Source organism: Triturus cristatus, chromosome 4_2 (assembly GCF_964204655.1).
Source record: "Triturus cristatus chromosome 4_2, aTriCri1.1, whole genome shotgun sequence".
Lineage (NCBI taxonomy): Eukaryota > Metazoa > Chordata > Amphibia > Caudata > Salamandridae > Triturus > Triturus cristatus.
The window spans coordinates 604727510-604743723 of NC_140586.1; positions in this window are offsets into that span (position 1 = coordinate 604727510).

Consider the following 16214-nt stretch of genomic DNA (forward strand, 5'->3'; position numbering starts at 1 on the left):
GTTAGCGCCACTATAGCCATACATAGCCTTAATTTCAACAGGTGTCTGCCGGAACGCTCATTAGCAAAAGGTATTGAAACCTGCAATTTTCCAAGTAAAACATAACCCATACCATAAGGCAGTTTATAATTAGCCCCAGTACCACTACACCACCTCCACACCCGACCTTGCTTAACTTTACGCAATAAAACAAAGAGCCCCAGCAAACCTGGAAGCACCACTATAGCCATACAGAGGCTTAATTTCAGCAAATATCACCCGAAACACTCATCAGCAAAACATATTAAAACATGCAAATTTGCGGGTAAAATATACACCATGCCATAGGGTGCTTTATAAATTGTCCCAGTGGTACTACATCACCTTTATTAGCTAGACATCTGCATGTTGCTAAAGTCTGTGATTTAATCACCAACATACCCACCTCCCCCACCCCACCCCCGCCATTGCTTAAATGTATGAAATCAAAGAGAAACCGCCATTATTCCTAGTAGCGGCACTATACCCATACTCGGGCTTAATTTTTAAAGGTGTCTTCCGTAACGCTTATCATCCAAAAGTATTCAAACATGCAAATTGGCGGGTAAAACATAAAACATCCCATAGCACGGTTTATAAATGGGCCCAGTGGCACTACACCACCTTTAATAGCTATACATCTGTATGTAAATAACGTTGTTTAAACACTACAGTGTATAGCAGAGGATGGGGAGAGTAAACAAAGTTGTAATTCCCAAACTTTTGATATACCGTCCCTTTACTGTATGTATATTAAGGACATTAAATTCAATGAAAAAATTGACGAGTGTTTCAAAAGAGATAGTGAAACTGAGAACCGGTAAAACCCAGACCACTTAAACACCTACGTATATTCAGCACAGGAACACAGCCTGACAATTACTATCAATTGTAATGACATGTACTTTACTAATGTCAAGAAAGTTATACAGAAAATATACTGACCATTGTCATTTCTTGTTTATCTCTCACACATTTTTAAAACATCTCTTCTAAGTTAAACACTCCCCAACCACTTCTATTTCATAAGAACAGACAATAATTAATACGTTTACTACCATATATTTTGGTATATCTACCTTTTTATTATTCACTAGTCACAAACTACTAAAACTATTAACTATACCCAAATGCAAACCAGAAACCATGTTCATATTATATCTCAACCTATATTTAAATGATTCAAACTATGCGTACATATAAAAGGAACTATCTCCATCTCCTCTCCATGTAATCTCCAAACACTGTAGACGGCCTCACACTACAACAACCTACCTAGACTTATATTCAAATCTGCCTCTCACTGTCAAAAATGAGACCAGAACCTGTCCACAAAACATTTCTGGCTTTGTTTTTATCGCTTTTAACTTAATAACACATACATCTCCTACCCCCCCTTCCCCACTACTTCCACAAAAAGTATAATTTGCAAACGTGGGACATTTTATTTATCTCGCCTGAATACATTAACAAACCCAAATTTATGCTGTACCTCATTTTCAAAACCATACAGTCCTTTAAAGATGACAAACTACATTTCTTCTTTGTGAAACATTCCTAAACATATATAAAGTGCTTATATAACAACAGGTCAAACTGTATGCATAATTTATAACCAATATGAAACACCACACTTTACTAACAGGATATTATTTTGAAATAAAAAATACTTTCAAACTTAAAAATATCACCTCAAATACTTAATCACTACTACAGAACACATAACACACCTTGTTCATTTCTACCTCACCTTTGTAGTTGGTATGCAGATTTCAAATGTCACACACGCATGCAATTCTTTCTCACACACTACATGTAATGCACCGCTTTCATCAAGAATGGAACCAGTAATGGCACAATTTCTCTGTCGCTCCACATATAAATACATGTAAAGAACAAATCAGAATACTTCATTCCTTCATCGACATTCCAAAACTTATCTCCATTGGTTAATTTTGAATTTTCCATCTGAAAAGCTACTTAATATTCCGTGCCACATACAGGTCAGAAGTTCAACCTATTTTATCACCACACTTTCAAAAAACATTCTACGACACCGGCAGGTTAATAGTTCATGATATTTTTAAACGTAACTTTTTTTTTCAGCATATTCTCGAACATTTAACAGCACCTGCGGGTTAAAAGTTCACCATTGTTTTAAGTTCCAAATGAACCTTCCAAATGCAAGTAGCAGGTCTGGTTGAGCTTTGCACATTTCATCCTATCAAATGTACTCCACGTTTAGACTGCTCTTTATTAACCACGCAACTAATATGCACCCTTGTTTTTAGTACCAAATGCTTCTTATCTTCCAATCAATTATCGTTTTTTGTGTAGTTTGCACTTTACAAATACCGTATTGATATACCTTCGTATAACACCACCTAGGCACAATGTACAAATTACCGTGTTCCAAACAAAACTTCCTCCTACTACATATAAAACATTACTGACACTACTTAGACAGGTGTGGCACAGCGGCCAGGGCACATGACTGCACACCATAAGACAAACAGTTTAGGCTCATGCTTTCATCCCTGACTCCCGCAATAGCTCACCTTAGCAGCATCAGACTCTACGCAATACCTCACTTAATTTCCGTACCCAGCACTTTCAGACCGGTAGCTATGAGTAGTTCACTTCACACACCCTCTATAGCACACCCTAAACACCTCCACAAACGTTACAGTGCTCCTACCGTCCTTTTTCCTACTTTTTTTGCCCTTTTTTCCCCTTACTCGCTTCGACGGATTCACAAAATGGCGGCCAACATTTCCTAGCTGCAACCGCTCGCAGCGCTCCCAACCAATATGCAGCAAGCTCATGCTCGTAACGCCTCAGCCAATCAGATGGCAGAATTCCCAAATATCGATATCTGTAAATTTCGATATTTCTCAAAAACTACTGAATGGATCGTCACCAAATAAACAAAAGCGTGCTTATAGGCCAAGTGCCTTCTCCATGCCAAATTTGGGGTAATTCCGTTCACCCGTTCGACCTGTAGCCTTGTCTAAACTTTCCTACGGAAATTACCATGGAGAAAGCATGTTTTGGGACCCCCCTTTTTTCTGCCCCCCCCCTTGATGAATCACACCCAAGCTTACCACATAGGAGCCGATATGAACAAATAATTAGCTTCGAAAATGTCATGAAGATTCATCAAACGACGCCAAAGTTATAAGCAAAACAAAAAATGCACTTCCTATGGAAACTTGGTCCTAACTATAACTACCTACTGGCGACCGCCAGTAGGTAATATATATATATATATTCACTGAAAAAACCATAGGTTTCACACACGTTATAGTTAGGAATTAGCATTTAAAAAACCTTAGAAATTCAGTGAAAAAACCATAGGTTTCACACATGTTATAGTTAGCTGGACATTTTACTCGTAAAAAACCAATGAAATTGCCCCGTTATAGTTAGTTCAGCTAACTATAACTCGCGCGCCCGCAATGCACTGCTGATGACGTCACATTTTACATCACTCATGACATGGTCAGTGACATCACTCATGACATCACTGATGACATCTCAAATGACATCACTGATGACATCACTGATGACATCATCCAGTGAATGTGTGTTTTTCTGAAAATTAAATATGTTTTATATATGTATATCTCAAGGTTGATAGAAGAATAAATGGGTATATTACTGTCTAAATGGATGATTTCTTTTTGAAAAATTGATTGTGTAACTGACTGATTAAGTGTATCATGGTGAATACATGGCTTAGTGAGTAATATTTAAATATGTAAATATCTGTATCATTTTTTCACTTTGTGTATAAGTGGCTGCATGGGTTGGTGAGTAGCTACATGGGTGGCTATATAGGTTATTAGTTGGTTTTTTTGAGTATTAGTCTGAGTGTCTGCATGGTTCGGTGGGGGGTATGACGTAGTGCATAGGTGCATGAATGAGTGACTCACTGTTTGTATGTGTTGAACAGAGCATGTGTGCAGGACTGCATGGGTGGACGCGTGTGTGTATTGGTGTGTTAGTGAGTGAATGACTGTCTGAATAGTGTCTTTATGAGTAACTACATATGTTTTAAACTAGTATATGTGACTATTGGTGTATATATGTGAGTATATGTGAGAGGGAGAGATTGAAAGAGTTCCTGTATGAATAAGTATGTGTTTCTATAAGTGATTGTTTAAAAGACTAAGTATGTGTAAGTTTCCGTAGAAGTAAGTGTGGTGGTGTGTGTATAACTGTATATACAGGTGAATGTATGTTTGATTCTTTATTAGCATGAGTGACTATGTGTGTGAGTAACTCTATGGATGAGTGGCATTATGTAACAGGATGTATAGGTGTATGAGTACATATGATGAGTGAGTACATGTATGAGTGACTGTATAGGACTGTTGGTGAATGAGTGGATGTGTATGTTGATCTTAGAATTACTGAAGAGGTTGTTGTAACTGGTATTGGTATGTCCATTGTTTTGAAAATTTTAGTCTCTATTTTTGAATGTGTGTATCAAAGCTTATATTAAGGTGAGAGGAGGTCTGCCACTCTATCACAAGGATGATGTCATCAGTGATGTCATCAGTGATGTCATTTGAGATGTCATCAGTGATGTCATGAGTGATGTCACTGACCATGTCATGAGTGATGTAATATGTGACGTCATCAGCAGTGCATTGCGGGCGCGCGAGTTATAGTTAGCTGAACTAACTATAACGGGGCAATTTCATTGGTTTTTTACGAGTAAAATGTCCAGCTAACTATAACATGTGTGAAACCTATGGTTTTTTCACTGAATTTCTAAGGTTTTTTAAATGCTAATTCCTAACTATAACGTGTGTGAAACCTATGGTTTTTTCAGTGAATTTCTAAGGTTTTTTAAATGCTAATTCCTAACTATAACGTGTGTGAAACCCATGGTTTTTTCAGTGAATTTGCAAGGTTTTTTAAATGCTAATTCCTTACTATAACGTGTGTGTAACCCATGGTTTTTTCATTGAATTTGCAAGGTTTTTTAAATGCTAATTTTTTTTTTTATTCTTCATTTTTTTCAAACATATTTTTAATTTAATTTTCTTTCATTTTATAAAGACTATGCTTAAATTTTTAAAATCCTTAAATATTTTTTTTTAATATATTTTTTAAAATAAACATGTAAAATTTATTACCAGATTTTTTTTTTTTTTTTTTTAGTACGCGTACCGTAAGCTCACGGTAAGCGTACGGTTTACGCAACGTCCGTAATCTATCTACGCTGCTTGCGTATAGTTACGCAATTTGCGTAGCCGCGCGTACTGCGCGTGGGACGCGTGCGCGCTTACGCCACACGCGCACGTTACGCGGAAGTGCCGGGGAGTGACTGTTATGCGCATGCGCGGAAGCGCGTGTCTTTTTTACGCGCACGCGTACTTTTTGCCGTAAGCGTACCGTAAGCGTACCGTAAGCGTACGGTAGGTCATGTGATCATGAAACACAACTTTTGATTGGTTGAAAGTACTTTCAGTTCTAGAACTCTCCTACACCACACCCATTCCCCTCATTTCTGCTTGTGATCCCTTGGGAGAAGGAGCTGGTTTGTCTTTGGGATACGATGGCAGAACAGCAGAGCTCTTCTGAGAGTGAGGCTAGCACCAGCAGCACTGTCTTGAGGCAGAGAGCGAGGAAAGTAAAGCCTTCTTATGTTTGGGATTATTTTACTTTTCCAGAAGGCCAGCAAAAGGTGAATGCACCCTTAGTTACTTGCAAGCTGTGTAAGCGTGTACTTTCTAGAGGTAATCCTAACAGGAAGTATTCCTTTGGGAATCACACCATGAAGAGACACCTCCAGGATGTACACAGAAGGACACATGGTCATCTTTTTGGAGGTAACTCTTCAGAAAGACGAGCCAGTACATCCACAGCAGCTCAGCCTGGACCATCACCTGCAGGGCTTACTCCTTCTTCTGCAGGTCAGGTGAGCCCTTCATCTGTGGGGGGAGAATCTCCTTTTGCTGGCCCTCTGGAAATGAACCTTCGATTTCGGAAGGTTGATATTCATTGCACATTTTGTAAAGGTCTAATTTGTCATAGGGAGACCAGTGTTTCCCTAGTGAACAACAAAATAGATCAGCACATTTGTAGCTTTGAATGATTTTCCCATGCTTCCTTTCCTCTGTCCCTGCATGAACACAACGGTTCTTTTAAGAGCCAACCTTATCTTCCATCTTTTTTTAACTTGTTTTTAAAAACTTTTTTTTTTTTTTTTTTACCGTATGCGTACGGTAAGCGTACCTTTTTTTTATTTTTTTAAAAAAAACACTAAAAATCATTTATCACATTATAAAGTCCTTGAGAGACTACAATTTTTATTATTGACTTACCATACTCACTCAAAAAAATATTTATTCATTTGTTTTTTTAAAAAATAGTTTTTAAAATGGTTGTAGTTTCCGAAAATTTTCTATATCGATCTGAAAATAAAGAAAAAAGTATTAATATTTTTAAACCATTTAATAATACAGTACACATATTTACATTTTTTACCAAAAAATATTTTTGCCTTATTTTTGCTGTTTTCAGAATAAATTGCATTTCACTATTAATTGTGAAAGCAATTGCATTCAGCCTTAGTGATGCTGAATGTATTTGCATTACAGACTTAAACCTGAAAACCCCACTGGCTTGTAAATACTGTGCATGACTATACACGGCAAGGACATGGGTGTGTGCTAAGCCTCTGCTTCTTCCCCAAAAAATTCGCTCCCCCTTTCCATCTAATGCAACTGTGAAATCACCAGAGCAAGACGCAATAAATCTCTGCCTATAATTCTTCTATGCACACAGAGTCATGTTTTCACATTAGTGCCAAAACGAAATTTCTTTGCCAATTTGAAAGCACACTTACTGCTCTTTTTTTTTCGGGCCAAGTGAAAATCTCTTTTTACAATTTGAAATCACTTTTACAGACTGACACATTATGAAACCACTATTTTTGATTTATTTAATTGCACGTGTCCAAGCTGTTTTTTTTTCAGACCACCACCATGTGCATTCTCTGTGACTGCCTACACTCCAGCAAGGGCAACCAGCCTTAGTGATGCTGAATGTATTTGCATTACAGACTTAAACCTGAAAACCCCACTGGCTTGTAAATACTGTGCATGACTATACACGGCAAGGACATGGGTGTGTGCTAAGCCTCTGCTTCTTCCCCCAATAATTCGCTCCCCCTTTCCATCTAATGCAACTGTGAAATCACCAGAGCAAGACGCAATAAATCTCTGCCTATAATTCTTCTATGCACACAGAGTCATGTTTTCACATTAGTGCCAAAACGAAATTTCTTTACCAATTTGAAAGCACACTTACTGCTCTTTTTTTTTCGGGCCAAGTGAAAATCTCTTTTTACAATTTGAAATCACTTTTACAGACTGACACATTATGAAACCACTATTTTTGATTTATTTAATTGGACGTGTCCAAGCTGTTTTTTTTTCAGACCAACACCATGTGCATTCTCTGTGACTGCCTACACTCCAGCAAGGGCAACCAGCCTTAGTGATGCTGAATGTATTTGCCTTACAGACTTAAACCTGAAAACCCCACTGGCTTGTAAATACTGTGCATGACTATACACGGCAAGGACATGGGTGTGTGCTAAGCCTCTGCTTCTTCCCCCAATAATTCGCTCCCCCTTTCCATCTAATGCAACTGTGAAATCACCAGAGCAAGACGCAATAAATCTCTGCCTATAATTCTTCTATGCACACAGAGTCATGTTTTCACATTAGTCCCACAACGAAATTTCTTTGCCAATTTGAAAGCACACTTACTGCTCTTTTTTTTTTCGGGCCAAGTGAAAATCTCTTTTTACAATTTGAAATCACTTTTACAGACTGACACATTATGAAACCACTATTTTTGATTTATTTAATTGCACGTGTCCAAGCTGTTTTTTTTTAAGACCACCACCATGTGCATTCTCTGTGACTGCCTACACTCCACCAAGGGCAACCAGCCTTAGTGATGCTGAATGTATTTGCATTACAGACTTAAACCTGAAAACCCCACTCGCTTGTAAATACTGTGCATGACTATACACGGCAAGGACATGGGTGTGTGCTAAGCCTCTGCTTCTTCCCCCAAAAATTCGCTCCCCCTTTCCATCTAATGCAACTGTGAAATCACCAGAGCAAGACGCAATAAATCTCTGCCTATAATTCTTCTATGCACACAGAGTCATGTTTTCACATTAGTGCCAAAACGAAATATCTTTGCCAATTTGAAAGCACACTTACTGCTCTTTTTTTTTTTCGGGGCAAGTGTAAATCACTTTTACACACTGACACATTATGAAACCACCATGTGTAACTACAACAAAAACAATTCCCATTTCTATTATTCATTTCTTAAGTTACCACATACATCCCCTCTCAAACTGTAAACTCACCTTTAAAATTAGTTAGTTGTGAAAGAAATGTGACACTCAAACAGCAGATTATCAGAGCCAGGATCTCTGTTCTGTTCACCTCTCTCCTCTCAGCAGAACCAGATAATGGCAAACTTTCCCTCTATTTTTCCACACATATACATGTAAGTTTCAAATCTCAGTGCTTCCCCCTTTTTTTCACATGTATTCACACATTTCTATTGGTTGAAAACCAACCCTTTTCCAAAAGTACCCTGCCCCCAACTTGACTTCTGCCTAGTACCCTTCCCCCAACTTGACTTCTGCCTGCTACCATAGCAACAGCTCATGGAACACTGCTGTGTGCAGTTAGGTCAGAAGTTCGACACACAATGTTTCAATTCCACAGAGCAAGAGTGCTTGACTTTTCAAACCTTACAGCAAATCCATAGTACTGTTCTTTGGTTACACATTTTTTTGTACCAATACAAAACATGCTTCTATTAATTTTCACATACAGCCTAGTTTTTATTCTAGAATGGTATGAAACAGCCAATCAGTTCTTTTTGTTTTAAAAAAATATGTATGCCTCCATTTCCAAACTGTCTTTCTTTTCTTATTGCCATTCTACTGAAAGACACCTCCTGAGTGCATCCAGTTCTCCTTTGAAGATGTTCACAGTGTGGATTGTAGGGCACAGCTATGTCTTCTGGAGTGAAAAGTTTGCAGAGAAAACAGATATGGTGAGAGACCTTGCTTTGCCAAATGTAGACATTAAATGGATTGGTCAGAGAGGGTTAAAGTGGCACCAATTGATGCCATTGGTGAAATCCTTCATTCAAATCCAACACCCTGACCTCATAATAGTGCACTGTGGTGGCAATGACCTAGGCACTTTGACTGGGGTAGGTCTGGAAATGCTTATGAAGGACACCTTTGCACAACTGTTTACACTTTTCCCTAAAACTGCCTTTGTGTTTTCCAACATATGCCAAAGGCAAAAATGGAACTGGTCCAATCATTTCTGTCCACAGATTGACAAAGCAAGAAAGCACGTCAACAAATCTGTTTCTGCTTTCCTCCGTGACTATGGTATGGGTGCCATTTACCACAACAACTTGCGTTATGACATGCAAGACATTTATAGAGGAGATGGTGTGCACTTCAATGATGAAGGGAACAGAGTCTTCCTCTTGAACCTTAGACTCTGCATCGGTACTTACTTGTAGGTACCACTAAAAAAATGACTTCATAAACACAACAGCTCTTTTTAGAGCTCCCTAATTTCTAAACTCTTAAATCTGCTTTTCATTTATCTATTTTTTTTTTTTTTTACCGTACGCTTACCGTAAGCTTACCGTACGCGTACCCCGTGATTTTTTTTTAAATCAATAAATGTTTTTTTTGTACTTTCCTGTCCTTCTTTGACCCCCTTACAAATGTTAGGGGGTCTGTAACTCTCCTCATTGCCCCCTTTCCTTGTTTTCACTCTTTTTTTTCAGAGTGAAATACACAAAATGGCGGCCGCCGCTTCCTGGTTTCGACCGATTCGAATGTTTACTAAGATCTAACAGCCAATCAGAATCGCGCTCGCGCACGCCGCCGTACGCTTACCGTAAGCGCACGGTAAGCGTACCGTAAGCGGGCTCAGATATATATATTGATTTAAAGGCTATTTTCTCAGAATCTACTGAACAGATTTACACCAAACCTACAAAAGGCACTTCCTTGACCTGAGGACTACCTCTCTGCCAAATTTCTAGTAATTCTGTTCAGCCGTTCGGGCTGTAGCCCTGTCTAAAGGTCCTATGGAAAAATGCATGGGAAAAACGCGTTTTGGGACCCCCCTTTTATCTCAGCCCCCGCTTGACGAATCCCCCCGAGACTTTCAGGGTAGGAGCGGAGCGTAGCGCCCCACCTATTTTGAGAAATTCGCGAGGATTCGTCGACCGGCGCCAAAGTTATTCAAAATAGAATGTTGAGGTTTTCCTATGGAAACGTGGTCCTAACTATAACTACCTACTGGCGACCGCCAGTAGGTAATATGTATATATATATATATATATATATATATATATATATATATATATATATATATATATATATATATATATATATATATATATATATATATATATATATATATATATATATATATATATATCCACTTCTAAAGGGTAGCCCCAAGGAGAGAAGCCACAGGCAGATAATCACGTTCGTTTTTATTTCTCTTTGGCAGCTTGCAAACAGGCTTTCAGTAAAACTGGCAACACATCTTAATGGCCAAACGCGTTTCAGGAACAACACTTCCTTTCTTCAGTGGCGCTATGCAGTGAAACAACAGAGCAGCGTGTCTTGCGCACATTTTATTCAAAGTACCTGCCACAGTGGGCGTGGCCATCCTCATGGCCTTCTGGTCTCCGTAGTCCGTCAAGATTTTCCCAGGTGGGTCCGCTCTGTGCACACTTTATTCAGCAATGTTCATACCCAGGTGGGTTGGTGGCAGTATTGACTGCAAAGTCTGTCCCGCTTTGTAGCTGCCAAAATACGAACTTCATGACAGCACCGGCTAGGCGTCGTCATCCTGCCTCCCAGTGCCAACTCCTGGTGGGTTTCAGCACGGGCCCACAAACCGGCAGTGGGCTTCACTCCGCGGCGGGCAAGGCCGCTCAACATCCACTTCTAAAGGGTAGCCCCAAGGAGAGAAGCCACAGGCAGATAATCACGTTCGTTTTTATTTCTCTTTGGCAGCTTGCAAACAGGCTTTCAGTAAAACTGGCAACACATCTTAATGGCCAAACGCGTTTCAGGAACAACACTTCCTTTCTTCAGTGGCGCTATGCAGTGAAACAACAGAGCAGCGTGTCTTGCGCACATTTTATTCAAAGTACCTGCCACAGTGGGCGTGGCCATCCTCATGGCCTTCTGGTCTCCGTAGTCCGTCAAGATTTTCCCAGGTGGGTCCGCTCTGTGCACACTTTATTCAGCAATGTTCATACCCAGGTGGGTTGGTGGCAGTATTGACTGCAAAGTCTGTCCCGCTTTGTAGCTGCCAAAATACGAACTTCATGACAGCACCGGCTAGGCGTCGTCATCCTGCCTCCCAGTGCCAACTCCTGGTGGGTTTCAGCACGGGCCCACAAACCGGCAGTGGGCTTCACTCCGCGGCGGGCAAGGCCGCTCAACATCCACTTCTAAAGGGTAGCCCCAAGGAGAGAAGCCACAGGCAGATAATCACGTTCGTTTTTATTTCTCTTTGGCAGCTTGCAAACAGGCTTTCAGTAAAACTGGCAACACATCTTAATGGTCAAACGCGTTTCAGGAACAACACTTCCTTTCTTCAGTGGCGCTATGCAGTGAAACAACAGAGCAGCGTGTCTTGCGCACATTTTATTCAAAGTACCTGCCACAGTGGGCGTGGCCATCCTCATGGCCTTCTGGTCTCCGTAGTCCGTCAAGATTTTCCCAGGTGGGTCCGCTCTGTGCACACTTTATTCAGCAATGTTCATACCCAGGTGGGTTGGTGGCAGTATTGACTGCAAAGTCTGTCCCGCTTTGTAGCTGCCAAAATACGAACTTCATGACAGCACGGGCTAGGCGTCGTCATCCTGCCTCCCAGTGCCAACTCCTGGTGGGTTTCAGCACGGGCCCACAAACCGGCAGTGGGCTTCACTCCGCGGCGGGCAAGGCCGCTCAACATCCACTTCTAAAGGGTAGCCCCAAGGAGAGAAGCCACAGGCAGATAATCACGTTCGTTTTTATTTCTCTTTGGCAGCTTGCAAACAGGCTTTCAGTAAAACTGGCAACACATCTTAATGGCCAAACGCGTTTCAGGAACAACACTTCCTTTCTTCAGTGGCGCTATGCAGTGAAACAACAGAGCAGCGTGTCTTGCGCACATTTTTATTCAAAGTACCTGCCACAGTGGGCGTGGCCATCCTCATGGCCTTCTGGTCTCCGTAGTCCGTCAAGATTTTCCCAGGTGGGTCCGCTCTGTGCACACTTTATTCAGCAATGTTCATACCCAGGTGGGTTGGTGGCAGTATTGACTGCAAAGTCTGTCCCGCTTTGTAGCTGCCAAAATACGAACTTCATGACAGCACCGGCTAGGCGTCGTCATCCTGCCTCCCAGTGCCAACTCCTGGTGGGTTTCAGCACGGGCCCACAAACCGGCAGTGGGCTTCACTCCACGGCGGGCAAGGCCGCTCAACATCCACTTCTAAAGGGTAGCACCAAGGAGAGAAGCCACAGGCAGATAATCACGTTCGTTTTTATTTCTCTTTGGCAGCTTGCAAACAGGCTTTCAGTAAAACTGGCAACACATCTTAATGGCCAAACGCGTTTCAGGAACAACACTTCCTTTCTTCAGTGGCGCTATGCAGTGAAACAACAGAGCAGTGTGTCTTGCGCACATTTTATTCAAAGTACCTGCCACAGTGGGCGTGGCCATCCTCATGGCCTTCTGGTCTCCGTAGTCCGTCAAGATTTTCCCAGGTGGGTCCGCTCTGTGCACACTTTATTCAGCAATGTTCATACCCAGGTGGGTTGGTGGCAGTATTGACTGCAAAGTCTGTCCCGCTTTGTAGCTGCCAAAATACGAACTTCATGACAGCACCGGCTAGGCGTCGTCATCCTGCCTCCCAGTGCCAACTCCTGGTGGGTTTCAGCACGGGCCCACAAACCGGCAGTGGGCTTCACTCCGCGGCGGGCAAGGCCGCTCAACATCCACTTCTAAAGGGTAGCCCCAAGGAGAGAAGCCACAGGCAGATAATCACGTTCGTTTTTATTTCTCTTTGGCAGCTTGCAAACAGGCTTTCAGTAAAACTGGCAACACATCTTAATGGCCAAACGCGTTTCAGGAACAACACTTCCTTTCTTCAGTGGCGCTATGCAGTGAAACAACAGAGCAGCGTGTCTTGCGCACATTTTATTCAAAGTACCTGCCACAGTGGGCGTGGCCATCCTCATGGCCTTCTGGTCTCCGTAGTCCGTCAAGATTTTCCCAGGTGGGTCCGCTCTGTGCACACTTTATTCAGCAATGTTCATACCCAGGTGGGTTGGTGGCAGTATTGACTGCAAAGTCTGTCCCGCTTTGTAGCTGCCAAAATACGAACTTCATGACAGCACCGGCTAGGCGTCGTCATCCTGCCTCCCAGTGCCAACTCCTGGTGGGTTTCAGCACGGGCCCACAAACCGGCAGTGGGCTTCACTCCGCGGCGGGCAAGGCCGCTCAACATCCACTTCTAAAGGGTAGCCCCAAGGAGAGAAGCCACAGGCAGATAATCATGTTCGTTTTTATTTCTCTTTGGCAGCTTGCAAACAGGCTTTCAGTAAAACTGGCAACACATCTTAATGGTCAAACGCGTTTCAGGAACAACACTTCCTTTCTTCAGTGGCGCTATGCAGTGAAACAACAGAGCAGCGTGTCTTGCGCACATTTTATTCAAAGTACCTGCCACAGTGGGCGTGGCCATCCTCATGGCCTTCTGGTCTCCGTAGTCCGTCAAGATTTTCCCAGGTGGGTCCGCTCTGTGCACACTTTATTCAGCAATGTTCATACCCAGGTGGGTTGGTGGCAGTATTGACTGCAAAGTCTGTCCCGCTTTGTAGCTGCCAAAATACGAACTTCATGACAGCACGGGCTAGGCGTCGTCATCCTGCCTCCCAGTGCCAACTCCTGGTGGGTTTCAGCACGGGCCCACAAACCGGCAGTGGGCTTCACTCCGCGGCGGGCAAGGCCGCTCAACATCCACTTCTAAAGGGTAGCCCCAAGGAGAGAAGCCACAGGCAGATAATCACGTTCGTTTTTATTTCTCTTTGGCAGCTTGCAAACAGGCTTTCAGTAAAACTGGCAACACATCTTAATGGCCAAACGCGTTTCAGGAACAACACTTCCTTTCTTCAGTGGCGCTATGCAGTGAAACAACAGAGTAGCGTGTCTTGCGCACATTTTATTCAAAGTACCTGCCACAGTGGGCGTGGCCATCCTCATGGCCTTCTGGTCTCCGTAGTCCGTCAAGATTTTCCCAGGTGGGTCCGCTCTGTGCACACTTTATTCAGCAATGTTCATACCCAGGTGGGTTGGTGGCAGTATTGACTGCAAAGTCTGTCCCGCTTTGTAGCTGCCAAAATACGAACTTCATGACAGCACCGGCTAGGCGTCGTCATCCTGCCTCCCAGTGCCAACTCCTGGTGGGTTTCAGCACGGGCCCACAAACCGGCAGTGGGCTTCACTCCGCGGCGGGCAAGGCCGCTCAACATCCACTTCTAAAGGGTAGCCCCAAGGAGAGAAGCCACAGGCAGATAATCACGTTCATTTTTATTTCTCTTTGGCAGCTTGCAAACAGGCTTTCAGTAAAACTGGCAACACATCTTAATGGCCAAACGCGTTTAAGGAACAACACTTCCTTTCTTCAGTGGCGCTATGCAGTGAAACAACAGAGCAGCGTGTCTTGCGCACATTTTATTCAAAGTACCTGCCACAGTGGGCGTGGCCATCCTCATGGCCTTCTGGTCTCCGTAGTCCGTCAAGATTTTCCCAGGTGGGTCCGCTCTGTGCACACTTTATTCAGCAATGTTCATACCCAGGTGGGTTGGTGGCAGTATTGACTGCAAAGTCTGTCCCGCTTTGTAGCTGCCAAAATACAAACTTCATGACAGCACCGGCTAGGCGTCGTCATCCTGCCTCCCAGTGCCAACTCCTGGTGGGTTTCAGCACGGGCCCACAAACCGGCAGTGGGCTTCACTCCGCGGCGGGCAAGGCCGCTCAACATCCTTTTCTAAAGGGTAGCCCCAAGGAGAGAAGCCACAGGCAGATAATCACGTTCGTTTTTATTTCTCTTTGGCAGCTTGCAAACAGGCTTTCAGTAAAACTGGCAACACATCTTAATGGCCAAAAGCGTTTAAGGAACAACACTTCCTTTCTTCAGTGGCGCTATGCAGTGAAACAACAGAGCAGCGTGTCTTGCGCACATTTTATTCAAAGTACCTGCCACAGTGGGCGTGGCCATCCTCATGGCCTTCTGGTCTCCGTAGTCCGTCAAGATTTTCCCAGGTGGGTCCGCTCTGTGCACACTTTATTCAGCAATGTTCATACCCAGGTGGGTTGGTGGCAGTATTGACTGCAAAGTCTGTCCCGCTTTGTAGCTGCCAAAATACGAACTTCATGACAGCACCGGCTAGGCGTCGTCATCCTGCCTCCCAGTGCCAACTCCTGGTGGGTTTCAGCACGGGCCCACAAACCGGCAGTGGGCTTCACTCCGCGGCGGGCAAGGCCGCTCAACATCCACTTCTAAAGGGTAGCCCCAAGGAGAGAAGCCACAGGCAGATAATCACGTTCATTTTTATTTCTCTTTGGCAGCTTGCAAACAGGCTTTCAGTAAAACTGGCAACACATCTTAATGGCCAAACGCGTTTCAGGAACAACACTTCCTTTCTTCAGTGGCGCTATGCAGTGAAACAACAGAGCAGCGTGTCTTGCGCACATTTTTATTCAAAGTACCTGCCACAGTGGGCGTGGCCATCCTCATGGCCTTCTGGTCTCCGTAGTCCGTCAAGATTTTCCCAGGTGGGTCCGCTCTGTGCACACTTTATTCAGCAATGTTCATACCCAGGTGGGTTGGTGGCAGTATTGACTGCAAAGTCTGTCCCGCTTTGTAGCTGCCAAAATACGAACTTCATGACAGCACCGGCTAGGCGTCGTCATCCTGCCTCCCAGTGCCAACTCCTGGTGGGTTTCAGCACGGGCCCACAAACCGGCAGTGGGCTTCACTCCGCGGCGGGCAAGGCCGCTCAACATCCACTTCTAAAGGGTAGCCCCAAGGAGAGAAGC